We start from the raw sequence: 15015 nt of genomic DNA, 5'->3' as shown, positions 1-15015 counted from the left end.
CAATGAGGCTTCAAAAGGATGGTGTGATAACAATAAAAGAAAATTAAAAAAAGAATTTGTACAGCAGATGTGAGTTGTCTTTTATTTCACTTGAAAAATACAAGAACTATCACTGGCAAAGAAACTTCGAGAAGCCAGTTTGTGACTTTTAGCTTGTTTAAGGCCATCTACATACAGGTGTACTCCTGAAACTTTATCAAATCAGCTTTAATCAAATGAACAGCATTTCTCTTTTGAAAATGGATCAAAATTATTGCTGAGCCATGTTGCATCTCGGGCTGTCTAAATTGAGAATGTTCTTCCCCCTTATACTACCTACAAGAGAGTAAATTGTGGTCCAAGCAGTAACACATTACAACCTACTGGTTTAAAAAAGGAAAGACCCAGAAGTCTTGTTTCAAAAGAAAATATGGAAACACTGTAAATATAGACCAGCTGGAAGTAATTATTTAAATTTGCTCTTCTGATAACAATAACAAGTTAAATGAAATTCTTACATTTATGAGTTCTTTTCCAAATCAGTCGAATGAGTTTACAAAATGCCACAATCCATTATGTCAAAAACAGAGTGGCAACATGGTTGCCTGAGAGAGAAACAAAAAAACACAGCTCTGCAGCTCCAAAGGAGCCTTAGAGGCAATGAAGGAGAGGAAGACGAGTGACCTCTCAAGCTAAAGAGCAAATTGGGTTTGATATATGCCCATGACATTCCCTAAACGAATAACTGGCCATGCCCGGCCCAGTAATTACAGTGATCCATGAGCCGTGGATGAGCTTTGGCCCAGCAACTGTGGCAAACAGGAATCTTCTTAAGTCAATAGCAAGCCTCACTCGCTCTGATCACTTCCTGACACAAGGGTCTCTGCCGGGCCATGCTCACTGCCTGCAATTCATCAGCACCCAACACACTCTGCATCACAGGACATTACATCCCACCACAGTGCTTAACCCTCTGGGCTTCTTCGCCCGAAAACGGGCGAAAACTTGAACGTTTTGAAATGTTTAATTTTTTTGCTTCATCGGATGGGGATGAAACTTGGTGACTTTTGTTGTATTACCTATATGAACACACAAAAAAATCAAGGAGATGATTCTGATATGTTAAAGGGTCGTAAAAAAAAAAGTCACACTTAGCTTCCTCCCGCCCGAAAACGGGCGACATAGGAAATGAATAGGAAATACGAAAAAATAGGAAAACTCAGAGAAACTTTTGGTGGTACAAGCTACAGAAAAAAAGTGTACAGCAATGAAGGGGTGACACTCTAGAACATCAAGAGTGCAAATAAGACCCCCCCCCCCACACACACACACCGCCACGCACACAAACACACACACACATACACAGATAAACTGGCGACTGCAACAGCAAATTTGTAGAATATTCCACATAAAATCAATAAATGAAAAAAAAAAAACTTGCTCAAATGCACACACACACACACACACACACACACACACACACACACACACATTCACTCACACACACACACATTGTGTTCCCTTTCTAACCAAATGCTATAGTTTGATTGTAATCATAATGCAAAACCTGATACTTATCTAAACATTTTTGTTAAGAAAATAAAGTAATCATCTTTTAGAATATCTAAATGTATATCTAAATAAAAAAAACGAATAAGATAGAGAAATCATGTCTAAAACAACAAAAGGAATCAAAAAGCCTTTCTATATAGGATATATAGGAAGCTATAGGCAGCCTACAGGCTGGTACAGGACATTACACAAAAGTGGCTATTTTTTAAAGCCACTAGATGAAGTTCTTCTCCTGGAACATTTTTTTTTTAGGCTGGCACTCTATTTTGATGTGAAATGCTGCATTTATTGAAATTTTTTTTTTTAATAAATATAAAATAAAAAATGATATATTAATTCTAATGGAAAAAATAGCTCATAAAAATTATATAATTAATTCAAAGTATCATAAAAAATTCTAAAAATTCTAAATCATAATCAGAAAACATTATAGAACAAAAATATATTTGATTGGTTATCCTGGGAAAAAGTAAAGTACAATTTTAAGGCTTCGCCCGTTTTCGGGCGGGAGGAAGCTAAGTGTGACCCATTTACGAAGAAGCCCAGAGGGTTAAAAAAGCTGTCCCGCTCTCTGAAATTGTTCAAGAACATGGATAAGTCTATCTTCTTAACTTCTCCCAAGTTCAGTCATGAACTGGTATGCTTTTGTAAAGTGAAATAGATCAATGACATAATTTAATTTTTTTAATGCCAATTGATATATATATATATATTTATATATATATATATATATATATATAAATATATATATATATATATATATATATATATATATATATATATATATATATATATATATATATATATATATATATATATATTAGTTTGTCTGGTCTCGTGAACTCTACCATGTGTTTGTGGATTACCTGTGTGTTGGATTAAAAGACTTTCAAAAACCTTCTTCTTCATCTTCATGCATTTGTGAGCAGTGTAGCATCACAATTTCTTTAAAAAAAAATATATATATATACATATATATATATATATATATATATATATATATATATAAATACAGTATTTTAACAAAGTTGCTTTACTGCTTCACTGCTTAGTTATTGATATTTCTTTTTGCCCCCTCCAAATCGAGAAATTATAGCAGAGGACCCATGCTGTTTAACATGAATTAACAATCTATGATATTTGTTTTAAAAAAAAATGGAAATAATGATTAAGGCTTGTTGAGCTATAAGGAATGTATATTAATAATTTTTACATAATAGTAACGCCACATTACATTTAGTGAGCCATTGAATTCAAATGTTTACAAACATTTGTCAAAACCACTGGAAACAACATGAATACAAAGAGAATATTTCCAAGGACTTGGCACGTGTTACAAACTAGATCTTCCTTCTTTATCATGGACAAACTAACATGTCATTGACCCAGATAATTAAACCAAGGGCCATTGAACGAGGGCTGATGAGGCTCTTAGTGTGTCAAGGCAATTTATTATTTGTCAATCAGAATGGAATACCATGAAAGATCTCTTTTCACTTTCCAGATTCATTTGAAATGCAGCTGGGCTTTTTAAAAAAACGTCTTCTAAGAAAAACAGGCATAAATTTACTATGATCAAACAGAGGATCACAAAGATTATAGTATACGCTTATCGGTTTTGTTTCCTTGACCATCAATGGAGTCCATTGTGTGTTTAAATTTACCAAAGGCACAAATAAAGTGTCTCTGCATCAGATAATGTTCATAGTCTATAAAGCCAGCAGTATGAGAATCACGCTACATACGACTGAACCCTGATTATAACATCAGGGTTTCAGAAATATACTTCTTTGTCCCAGTTTCTCCTCTTAATACGAATCAGAAATCTTGTGGAGGAAATGTGTGACTTTAACAAGCGTAAAATTAATCTGATGGAATCCAGATGTAAAGGAGATGAGAGACCAAGCTATTGGCATCTGAGAAAGCCACACACCAAATATGGCCGTGTACATAACAATATTAAACACATTTCCTTTAAATCCCCATGGCGCGTCCAACAAACTGCTCTCATTGATCAACACTTATGATGCCATTTCGTCCATAAGATAAGGGCAAGGGCAATGGAAAATATATATATTTTTTGTTCTGATTAACATCTGTAATAGTAAATAAAGACACTGAATAAAAAAAAAAAAAGAAAACTAGGACAAAAGTTTAAAATTTCCTTTTTGGCTTGTTCATTTGCAGATTAGCACCAAAGAAATGTATAACAATAATAATTAATAATATTATTTATTGATTGATTGGTTGAATGAATGATTAATTGATATATGAAAGTTTATACTGCATGTGACAAAAGAAAAAAATATATATACAGTTTGGACACACCTTCTCATTCAAAGAGTCTTCTTTATTTTCATGACTATGAAAATTGTAGATTCACACTGAAGGCATCAAAACTATGAATTAACACATGTGGAATTATATATGGAATTATAAACATAACAAAAAAGTGTGAAACAACTGAAAATATGTCATATTCTAGGTTCTTCAAAGTAGCCACCTTTTGCTTTGATTACTGCTTTGCACACTCTTGGCATTCTCTTGATGAGCTTCAAGAGGTAGTCACCTGAAATGGTCTTCCAACAGTCTTGAAGGAGTTCCCCGAGAGATGCTTAGCACTTGTTGGCCCTTTTGCCTTCTGTCTGCAGTCCAGCTCACCCCTAAACCATCTCGATTGGGTTCAGGTCCGGTGACTGTGGAGGCCAGGTCATCTGGTGCAGCACCCCATCACTCTCCTTCTTGGTCAAATAGCCCTTGATGCCTTCAGTGTGACTCTACAATTTTCATAGTCATGAAAATAAAGAAAACTCTTTGAATGAGAAGGTGTGTCCAAACTTTTGGTCTGTATATATGTATATATATATATATATATATATATATATATATATATATATACTCAAAAGAAATGCAATGGAATGAAAAAGAAGCCTTACAACAGATGCCATTATTTGCACCTCAGTGTATTTCATACTGGGTGTAAATGAGAAAAACAAAACACCAAAAACACTGCAACAAAATATCCTCAGTTAGTATGAATATTTTAACTAAGTACTTCCTTTATTATTTCACTTCCTTGTCTGTAAAAAAAAAAAAAAAAAACTTATTAAAACAACTGACACTGAAATAAAAAATGTATAAAAACAATACAATACAATATGTATAAAAACAATACAATAACAAATTACAGTACACACACAGTAAATGCTGCTTGGAAGATACCAGATCAGAAATGCAATATGGCACCTGTCGCTAGACAGAAACACAGTGAGCCATATGTGCTTGTCAAAGTCATATGTAGTCAAGATTTCCCCCACTGTTGAAGAAGAGCACAACAAAGGCAGATGTGCTTAAGATGAAGCTAACAGCTGCCACACAGACATGAAATAGCTAGAGAACGATGCTGTCACAGAAGCCCCAGAATGATTGCTCAAAAGCGCTCTCTCTCTTCCTTCCCTTTGATTTTAGAGTGGTCTGCTTCTCCTGAGTCTTGCTGGAGTGGAAAATGGAAGAAAGAAAATGAAAGGCCAGACAGGGAGCTGAAATGAGCCTCCTCTCCATGTAAAAGACAAGTCCTCTTCACTGACACAGGAAGACACCTGTGTGGGAAAGCATTGTCTCTAAAAACAATCCCATTATTTCATCCTGACAGGTATACAAAATCCCCTCTGAGCAGGCAGATGATAGAGCGTGTAATAACACCTTGCCTTTTATTTAACAGGATGTTCAATCATCATGACGTGTTATTATCTGAGGGCAGAGGTGGGCTCTACATCATTCCTGCTTCAGCAAAGCAATGACGGTAATGCTGAAATACAGAGCGAGGTGATAGATAAAGAATGACAAACAGATACTAGATCAGTCAAGGGAGGACAAATCATCTACTCTGGGAAACATACTGTTAGGACTTGTAAGAGATCCATCTACCGGATTAAAGGAGGTGATGATCTTTTGTTCCCTGACCACAGATCTGTAAAATATCCACTCAGAAACTGCTCAGTACTGATTAACAATGGTGAAGATTAGTGACGACACAAAATGTTAAAGTGCCTACAATCACAAAAAGAGGGCATGAGCACAGAGACACTGATTGTGCGTAACCTGTAATTTGTTATAATTGTTAATTGATAAAACGAGGAGTAGCTATAGCCTTGATTGTAGCACCATCAGATGCACACTTCAAAACATTAGTAGTTACCATATGGCCATATTCCTGTGCAGTTTCTGCATCAAAGCATCACCTACAAAGCAGCAGTGTTACTGAGAGAGCAATGGAAAATAAAGAAGAGGAGTAACAGGAAAGGGGAAAATGCTACTGTTTTGCTCACAATACAGCATTTATTTGATCAAAAATACAGTAATTTTATTTATAACATTTTAATAGTTGTTTGAAAACTATTCACTGATGAACATTGTTAGTAGAAAGGTTAAGTTAGAGTTTGAAACAGCTGTTGTCAAAGCTTATGTCAGAGCTCAGGGAAAAAAAAGCTTTGAAAATCCCATTAATGCAACATAGTTTTCTTTTTGTTTTCATTTTATCTAAAGTTAGTAGCTTATTTTTTATTGTTAAATATACATTTTACTGAGAAGAAGACTGAAGAGTAAAATGCATTTGTATTCATGATACTGCACTGTGCAAACATTACTAGAGTAGCACACCTCAGTCTCTCCATGAGGAGATCAAGGGCCTTCTCCACATCTTGACTGCAGAAAAGCTACAGTAGGCACGTGCTCTCAAACAGCAAAACAACCTGGAAACGATAGCAATCTATAATGAATACAGGTATAAACAAAGAATCTCCAGTAGGTTACTCACAAACTACAACATGGTAGGATGAAAACATTAATATGTATAGCCCTGTTTTATGCTGTGTGATTATTAGAATTTTGCAACTCAGATGTTTGATTTTAATGATTGCTGAGACATTATGAACACAAAACGAACACTGAGCAATGGATTGGCATGATCAGTTTGATTCCAGTCAAGAAAACTCTTTGAATGAGAAGGTGTGTCTAAACTTTTGGTCTGTATATATGTGTATATATATATATATATATATATATACATATATACAGACCAAAAGTTTAGACACACCTTCTCATTCAAAGAGTTTTCTTTATTTTCCTGACTATGAAAATTGTAGATTCACACTGAAGGCATCAAGGGCTATTTGACCAAGAAGGAGAGTGATGGGGTGCTGCACCAGATGACCTGGCCTCCACAGTCACCGGACCTGAACCCAATCGAGATGGTTTAGGGGTGAGCTGGACCGCAGACAGAAGGCAAAAGGGCCAACAAGTGCTAAGCATCTCTCGGGGAACTCCTTCAAGACTGTTGGAAGACCATTTCAGGGGACTACCTCTTGAAGCTCATCAAGAGAATGCCAAGAGTGTGCAAAGCAGTAATCAAAGCTAAAGGTGGCTACTTTGAAGAACCTAGAATATGACATATTTCCAGTTGTTTCACACTTTTTCGTTATGTATATAATTTCACATGTGTTAATTCATAGTTTTGATGCCTTTAGTGTGAATCTACAATTTTCATAGTCATGAAAATAAAGAAAACTCTTTGAATGAGAAGGTGTGTCCAAACTTTTGGTCTGTATATATATATATATATATATATATATATATATATATATACTCAAAAGAAAACTAGAGGCTTTTGCATAAATTTTTAATTCATTTGATTTAAACTTAATAACTAAGGAGGGATAAGCTGGTCAGCTCCAGAATAACATACCATCTCATATTTGTTTTAATATTAGTAACCTGTCGCAGTTCATTATTTAATTTGGGGCCCAAAATGCATCTGATAAATGTGGAATAAAAAAAGCCCAAAGCACCAGCACTCTATTAAATTTGTTTCATAAACAGAAAAACACCAAGAGAAGAGAGGAAAAAAGAGAGACATTAGGGGTGGGCTCGTGGAGTCAGTTACAGTTTAATGATAATTTATGTGTCGAACATCCTGTGATGACCTCAGCGCTCTGCCTTCCTCTCTCTTCCTTTCAGTCATCCATCCCCCAACTCCAATTCCAAATCTCATTCCTATTTTCCATTGGACTGACAGCCTATCAAACATCATCATCGAGGAAAACAAATAAATAATTAAATGAGGACGAAGGGGAAAGTGATCAGCTTTTTTGTTCTTCACGTCAGACGCCCTCCGAAAAAAAAGAAGAAATGGCTGAAAACGAGAAAACGACAACACAAAATGTGATGAATGATTTTCACAGCCACATCTGGCCCGGGCTGTGCACGGCATGTGAGCTGTGGGAAAGACCGTTCCAGCTAATCCATGCTAAGTCACGGTGGGAGTCGGGTAGAGGCCACAACTGCAGACACAGCTGCCTTAGTCAACAACTGGTTTCCAGGTTTTTCATGTACCACACCTGACTCCATGCTAAGAGTGATGAAGAAACCATGAAGACTGGGATAAAGATCTCTGCCAACTTCAGTTAACTGTTGTCTGTGCTATATGAATGGTGCTGAAATAAAATACTGAAAGTGTCACAGTGTCTGGGTTGTGTTCCCTGGGTTTCCACTAGGTGTCCTCCTTTCTCACGGTGTCTGTCACCTTATCACTTCCTGTTCCCTTATTTGGTCACCTTCCTCCTTGTTTGTAATTGATTGTTCTCCACCTGTCTCCAGTTCCCTCATTCACCTTCTGTGTATTTATACCCGGTCTGTCTTAGTATGTGTCACGGAGTCCTTGTCTAATGTCTTGTCATTCCGTAGTCTTGATCCTGCCTTGTGTTTTGTCCATTCTTGTTTATTTGGATTCTCTGGTTTTGACCCTGCCTGGACTGTTTACCCTTTTGGATTGCCCCTTAATAAATATCTTACCTGCACTTGGATCTCTCCGTGTTTCTTGTAACACCGAACGTGACAGAAGGACTCCGTCAACACAAGATCCAGCGGTATGTCGTTTTTCCGTTCCCCAGCCAAGATGGCGGAGCGGCGAACCAAGTACCTTCGGTTGATCGCCCTCCGCCAAGAGGGCAATGAAGTGGGGGCCCTGGCTCAGGTGTTCTGGTCCCTGGCCGAGGGCATGGGCTACAACGATGCGGCCCTCAAGGACTATTTTAATGGCGGGCTGGATGATCCAGTGTCTCAGGAGGAGATGGCGCGGTTAGAGACACTGGAATTCTGGGAATTTGTGCGCTACCCGCAGCATCGGCTTCGGTGGGATGCCCCAGCCACTTCTGTCTTTTCCGGCGGGGTGGTCGTCAGCCCAGCACCACTGCCCAGAATGGCAACCAGCCAAGCGCCACAACCCAAGATGGCCGCCAGTCCAGTACCACTGCCCAGGATGGCTACCAACCAAGCGCCACAGCACAAGATGGCCGCTAACCCAGCGCCAATGCCCAAATTGGCCACCGTTCCAGCGCCACAGCCCAAGATGGCCGCCAGCCCAGCGCCAATGCCCAAATTGGCCACCGGTTCAGCTCCACAACCCAAGATGGCCGTCAGCCTAGCGCCACAGCACCAGATGGCCGTCAGTCCAGCGCCACAGCACAAGATGGCCATCAGTCCAGCGCCACTGCACAAGATGGCCGCTAACCCAGCGTCAATGCCCAAATTGGCCACCGGTCCAGCGCCACAGTACAAGATGGCCGCCAGTCCAGCGCCATAACCCCAGATGGCCGCCAGCCCAGCACCACAGTACAAGATGGCTGCCTGTCCAGAGTCATGGCCTAAGATGGCTGCTTGCCCAGCGCCGCTGCACAGGATGAGAGTCTCAGCTGACCCTCCGGAGTCGATTCAGGTGCCAGTTGACCCTCTGGAGTCAGGTCAGGTGCCAGTGAACTCTCCGGAGTCGAGTCAGGTGCCAGTGAACTCTCCAGAGTCGAGTCAGGTGCCAGTGAACTCTCCAGAGTCGAGTCAGGTGCCAGTGAACTCTCCAGAGTCAGGGCTAGTCACCGCTGATCCTCCAGAGTCAGGGCTAGTCACCGCTGATCCTCCAGAGTCAGGGCTAGTCACCGCTGATCCTCCAGAGTCAGGGCTAGTCACCGCTGATCCTCCAGAGTCAGGGCTAGTCACCGCTGATCCTCCAGAGTCAGGGCTAGTCACCGCTGATCCTCCAGAGTCAGGGCTAGTCACCGCTGATCCTCCAGAGTCAGGGCTAGTCACCGCTGATCCTCCAGAGTCAGGGCTAGTCACCGTTGACCTTTCAGAGTCCAGTCAAGTCACCGGTGATCTTCAAGGACTGAGTCAAGTCACCGGTGATCTTCAAGGACTGAGTCAAGTCACCGGTGATCTTCAAGGACTGAGTCAAGTCACCTCTGATCTTCAAGGACTGAGTCAAGTCACCTCTGATCTTCATGAACACAGGCAAGTCACCTCTGATCTTCATGAGCAGTGTCAGGCCAGCACCGATCTTCTGGAGTCCAGTAAGGACACCAGGGAATTACCAGAGTTTCGTCGTCCCGTTGGTCCAGCCGCACGGAGGTCTGCTCCTCCTTGGGGGGCTCTGGTCCTGACCACATGGCTGTGGTGGTCTTCTGCTCCACCCTGTGGGCCTTCTGCCCTGACCACACGGCTGTGGGGGTCTTCCGCTCTGCCCTGGAGGACTCTGGCTTCGTCCACAAGGACGTGGTGGTCTTCTGTTCCGCCCTGGGGGGCTTCCGTCCTGACCACACGGTTGTGGTGGTCTTCTGCTCCGCCCTGGGGGGCTTCCGTCCTGACCACACGGTTGTGGTGGTCTTCTGCTCCACCCTGGGGTGCTTCCGCCTTGACCACACGGCTGTGGTGGTCTTCTGCTCCGCCCTGGGGGGCTTCATGTTGTTTTTTTTGCCTTTTTGTTTTTGTGTTCACCCCTGTCCCTGTTCCTCTCTGTTAGACTGGCCCTCCGTCCCTCCCCCTGAACCTCCTCCCTCCTGGTCTCCCTGTTTTGTGTCTGTCGTGGAGCGTCTGGGAGCCGCTCCGTAGAGGGGGGGTACTGTCACAGTGTCTGGGTTGTGTTCCCTGGGTTTCCACTAGATGTCCTCCTTTCTCACGGTGTCTGTCACCTTATCACTTCCTGTTCCCTTATTTGGTCACCTTCCTCCTTGTTTGTAATTGATTGTTCTCCACCTGTCTCCAGTTCCCTCATTCACCTTCTGTGTATTTATACCCGGTCTGTCTTAGTATGTGTCACGGAGTCCTTGTCTAATGTCTTGTCATTCCGTAGTCTTGATCCTGCCTTGTGTTTTGTCCGTTCTTGTTTATTTGGATTCTCTGGTTTTGACCCTGCCTGGACTGTTTACCCTTTTGGATTGCCCCTTAATAAATATCTTACCTGCACTTGGATCTCTCCGTGTTTCTTGTAACACCGAACGTGACAGAAAGAGGACTGAGAAAGAGATATTCAGGGCCAGATGAGATGTGCCTAATATGTATTAGCAAAAAAAAAATAATAATATATATACAGTATATATATCGCATCACATTTAATCAGTGAAGATATATAGGAAAGTTGGTGAAACATGATCACTGTTTACATAATGGGAATGGGAATATAAAACCATGAGAACACAAGGGCAAGTGTAAGACAGCCTCTAGTCTTAACCTTGCTAGAAATAGATATCATTGGGTAACATCTCTAGGGTCGGTCTCTACAATAAAAATAAAAAAATAAATAAATAAATAAAACAAATTGAAAACAAATTACATTATGAGATTTCTGACAAAAGTTGGCAGAGATTTGTTTTTGGGAAACAAGATCAGACCAGAGATTCGCAAGAGACAAGGCTTACCTAAGTTTTCTACAAACTATACCAAACTGACCTTTGTACAGTTCTGACCCAATTCAGAAGATGACCTGGAAACAAAAGGCTTAAACATATATTAGACATATATTCGCAATAGCCATTCTGCATTCAGTTTTATTTGGTATGCTTAGCCTGCACCAGGGTTATAATCATTAAGTAAAACTACTAAAAGCATTTTTGTTAATTGAAAGCCAAACTAAAACTAAACTAAACTAAACCAAACTAAATTTAGAAACGCAGTTTAATAATTAGCTGAAGTACTCAAATTTATGAGTGAAAATAAAAAATAAAACTGACATTTAAAAAATCAGTTAACCCTAAAAATGAATATTATTAAAAATAACAAAAAATTAATAAAAATGACAAAACACATCAGCAGAATTATGAAGAAAAAAATTAAACTGATATTAAATATAAACTTGAAAATTTCTAAACAAAGCCAATTCAAAATATGAATAGAAATATACAAATGATAGTAAAATAACACTGACATATTAATGATTCATCCAAAAATAGCAATTATGTCATCAATTAGTCACCTTCATGTCATTCTAAATTGTTTGAACCACAGACTTTCATTGAATGGACAAAAACTGTTTTCTTCAAAATATCGTCCACAGAAGACAGAAAGTCAAATACATATTTGGAACAACAGTTCAACAGTTTAATATAGCATTCTTGTCTACATATGAATATGACACATTGTGGCAAGCAATATCCCTATGAATGTTCGCACTGCAGTCTTAAAATGTATTATTTTGTTGCAAAAGCTCTGTATCCTGCACTGTACTAACTAGGTCAAACTTGTGGGCCTACATAACTGGCACGTCTCTCTTGTGCGCAGATGCAGAGAGAGAGAGAGAGTGGAGATGGAATCAATAACAGGATACATTTCCAGATGCTAGGGGATTCAAGGGGCACACCACACCAGACACTGTGTGCCTCAAACAAGAGAAACATCTCTTCCCTCGTGTTTCTCCCCTTTGTGGAGGAGCGTCGTCATCAGATCAGCACTACTACACTGTCTTTTCAGTATGACAGTGTTTAAAGCAATCGACATCATCCATCCAATCTCTACTTGGTTAATGCATTCCAGGGGTTTATGCCTTAATTCGTTTTAAGAGAGGAAGGCACTGGTGTAAATCTGCTCAGCTGTCCATTTATGAAAAGTGAACATGAGCAGCCTTAATCCCCAAAAAAGCGTCCCACAGACATGACATGTCCAGTGCCAAAACAGCGTGCTTAATTAGTGGGCAGGTTCCGGTCTGACGGGCAGGGCCGTGACCTTCCTCTGGGAATAATGAGCCAGGCAATGCTTGGGGCCTCGAGCTGTGGCATCCACACAGGATCGAGGTGCTGATTGCTGCTTTAGACGTGCTAAACTGACAGATTCATGTGACCGGACAGTGAACTGTACACTTGGCACCAGGAAGCTGAAATATTTGCAGCCGTGTTGGGGTTGGTCCAATCTCTTGTTTTGTGTCCTTTTGTTTCTGCTTTGTGAAACTAGATGAGATTGGACAGTTTTCTCTTTGTTCTCTAGCAGGAATGGAGCAGTGGCCATACTATCCTAGATGTTTTATCAGCTTGGGCAAAGAGAAGCTGTCAGAATCAGAAAGAGCTGTATTGCCAGGTATTTACACGTACAAGAAATATGTTTTGGTGACAGAAGCCTCCACAGCACAGTGGCACATGACAGTGACAAGAGACTGATTGATTATTTAAAAATTTTTATTAACACAAGACAAAATCTACAAAAAGAAATTTGGAGGAAACATGGGAGAAAATTCTTAAAATCTTAAATTCTTACATTCCATGCTGCATCACACACAATAGAGGGATTGAATATTTAAAAAAAAGGGGGGGGGGGTTCCTTTCCTTCTTCATCTGCCATATGTATTAAAACCTTCTCCTCTGTATGGACTTCCCTCATTCAAACAATCAAAAAATAAAAGGGGGGCATTAAACAGCATAACCTCAGCCAAGACATTTTTTAAACAAAACTCAAACTCAACAAAAGCTATTGTGTTATTTTTAAGCTGCAGTACAATTAAAAAAAAAAATCTATGGAGGATGGGCAATTGCATGAAAATATTAGATTTGGCGTGTTGATATGTGGCAGAAGTGCCATCTGCTGGTAGTTAAGTTTAATTGCATGCTGAAACTTGGGATCTAACTCAAGCTCCCCGTAGCCACTAGTGTATCTGTGGTACAGCTCCAGGTGACTGCAGTTGAAGCCATTTATTTGAATATCAGATGCATATTTCAAAATTCTTTCTTCGTTTACTTTAGCTTTTGTAGACCACATTGGTTGTCTGAAAACAGCTTCCGAGGGAACCTTATTCGGCTTGTTGAAATATCAAAGTACCATATATCTATGTATAGAGGTGACGTCATGCCCTACACATACAGGACAGCTAATTGTCACATGATGAGGATTACCAGGATCTGGCCTATAAGTGCTGTGTCATCTTATCAAGCTTGGAACTACAGAGTTCTGTTCGTTTCAAGGTGAAGAGTAACAGAATCATTCATTTTTAAGGCTGTATAGTATTGGAAGAAAGCCAGTAGCGCTCTAAGATGCCACCAAATGCCTAATAATTCGAATGTATATCGCCTATAGTGAAAGGTTTGGGTTCTTGCTGTCCTTTTAATACTGTTGGCCAATGCTGCCTGGAACCAATCTCCGCACCACCATACCAATGTGATCCACTGACATTGATCTACCCACCGATGATCCTCCAGCTCGTCCCAGCACACACGATAGCACTCAGCTGTGTCTTTAGGCATTCCCATTTCTATAAAGAAATGTATATTTCCAGCTATGGATTTGCCACATCTGAGAATCTGTCCCTCTTCTGAACATGAGATCAAGGGTTCCAGACCTAAAATGCACAATTAAAAACAATGTGACTTCTAATCATAATTATGTAATTACACGTTTAAATACGCTATTTAAACTAAATACAACTGTATTTAAACAAAATACCTAAATGCCATTTTGAAAATTACAACCCCAGCTTGGTTTCAGATGACAAAACCATCTTTGTTAAGATCAGTCTTTCTGTTGTCAGAAGGTTGGCCTTGTGGAGAGAAGCGGAGTAGCACCATGCTACGATCGCAGAAAGAACCAGTATGACTCCAAGCACTCTAGCTATTATCACTGGGCGCATTGGTCTACAAACTCTCTTCTGCTTAGGTGGTGAGTAACGGCTCATAGCACCAATGCCAAAATCTCCAACAGCTGATGATACAATCTGGTACATCTTCACAACACTATTATGCACACAGACTTCTGTTAAAATCTTTTTTTAACGTGTGAGCAGAAAGTAGACCGTTTTAGGTGTACTGCACATGGTTGAAGTAGCAGCTGGCGTTGATGACTTGAAAAATTTGCCATGCCTAGACATATTGAGAAAATTTTAAAGGAATAATATGCGATAATAATAAATAAAAAAATAAATGCAATGTTTGGAAGTGATATGACTCCCGAGATTAAAAAAACAACAACCAATATCTATTCTTAAAGGGATAGTTAACCTAAAAATAAAGATTCTATCATAGTTTATACTTAAGTCATTACAAACCTGTATGACTGGTTTTAAATATGATGGTGAGTAAATGAGAATTTTCTTACAAAAACATCAATTCTCAATACCTGTGAAATACAAAAAAACTGATTCAAGCTTTCTGTTACACTATAGCAGCG

At 39.8% G+C, this 15015-nt stretch overlaps 1 pseudogene; it reads right to left on the bottom strand.

The window, feature by feature from the left end:
- Positions 1-11344: 11344 nt before the first annotated feature.
- On the bottom strand, positions 11345-14662 carry LOC132134519 (myogenesis-regulating glycosidase-like; annotated as a pseudogene).
- Positions 14663-15015: the final 353 nt, after the last annotated feature.

This window comes from Carassius carassius, chromosome 4 (assembly GCF_963082965.1).
Source record: "Carassius carassius chromosome 4, fCarCar2.1, whole genome shotgun sequence".
Classification (NCBI taxonomy): Eukaryota; Metazoa; Chordata; class Actinopteri; order Cypriniformes; family Cyprinidae; genus Carassius; species Carassius carassius.
This window is presented reverse-complemented; position numbering and strand designations above follow the sequence as displayed.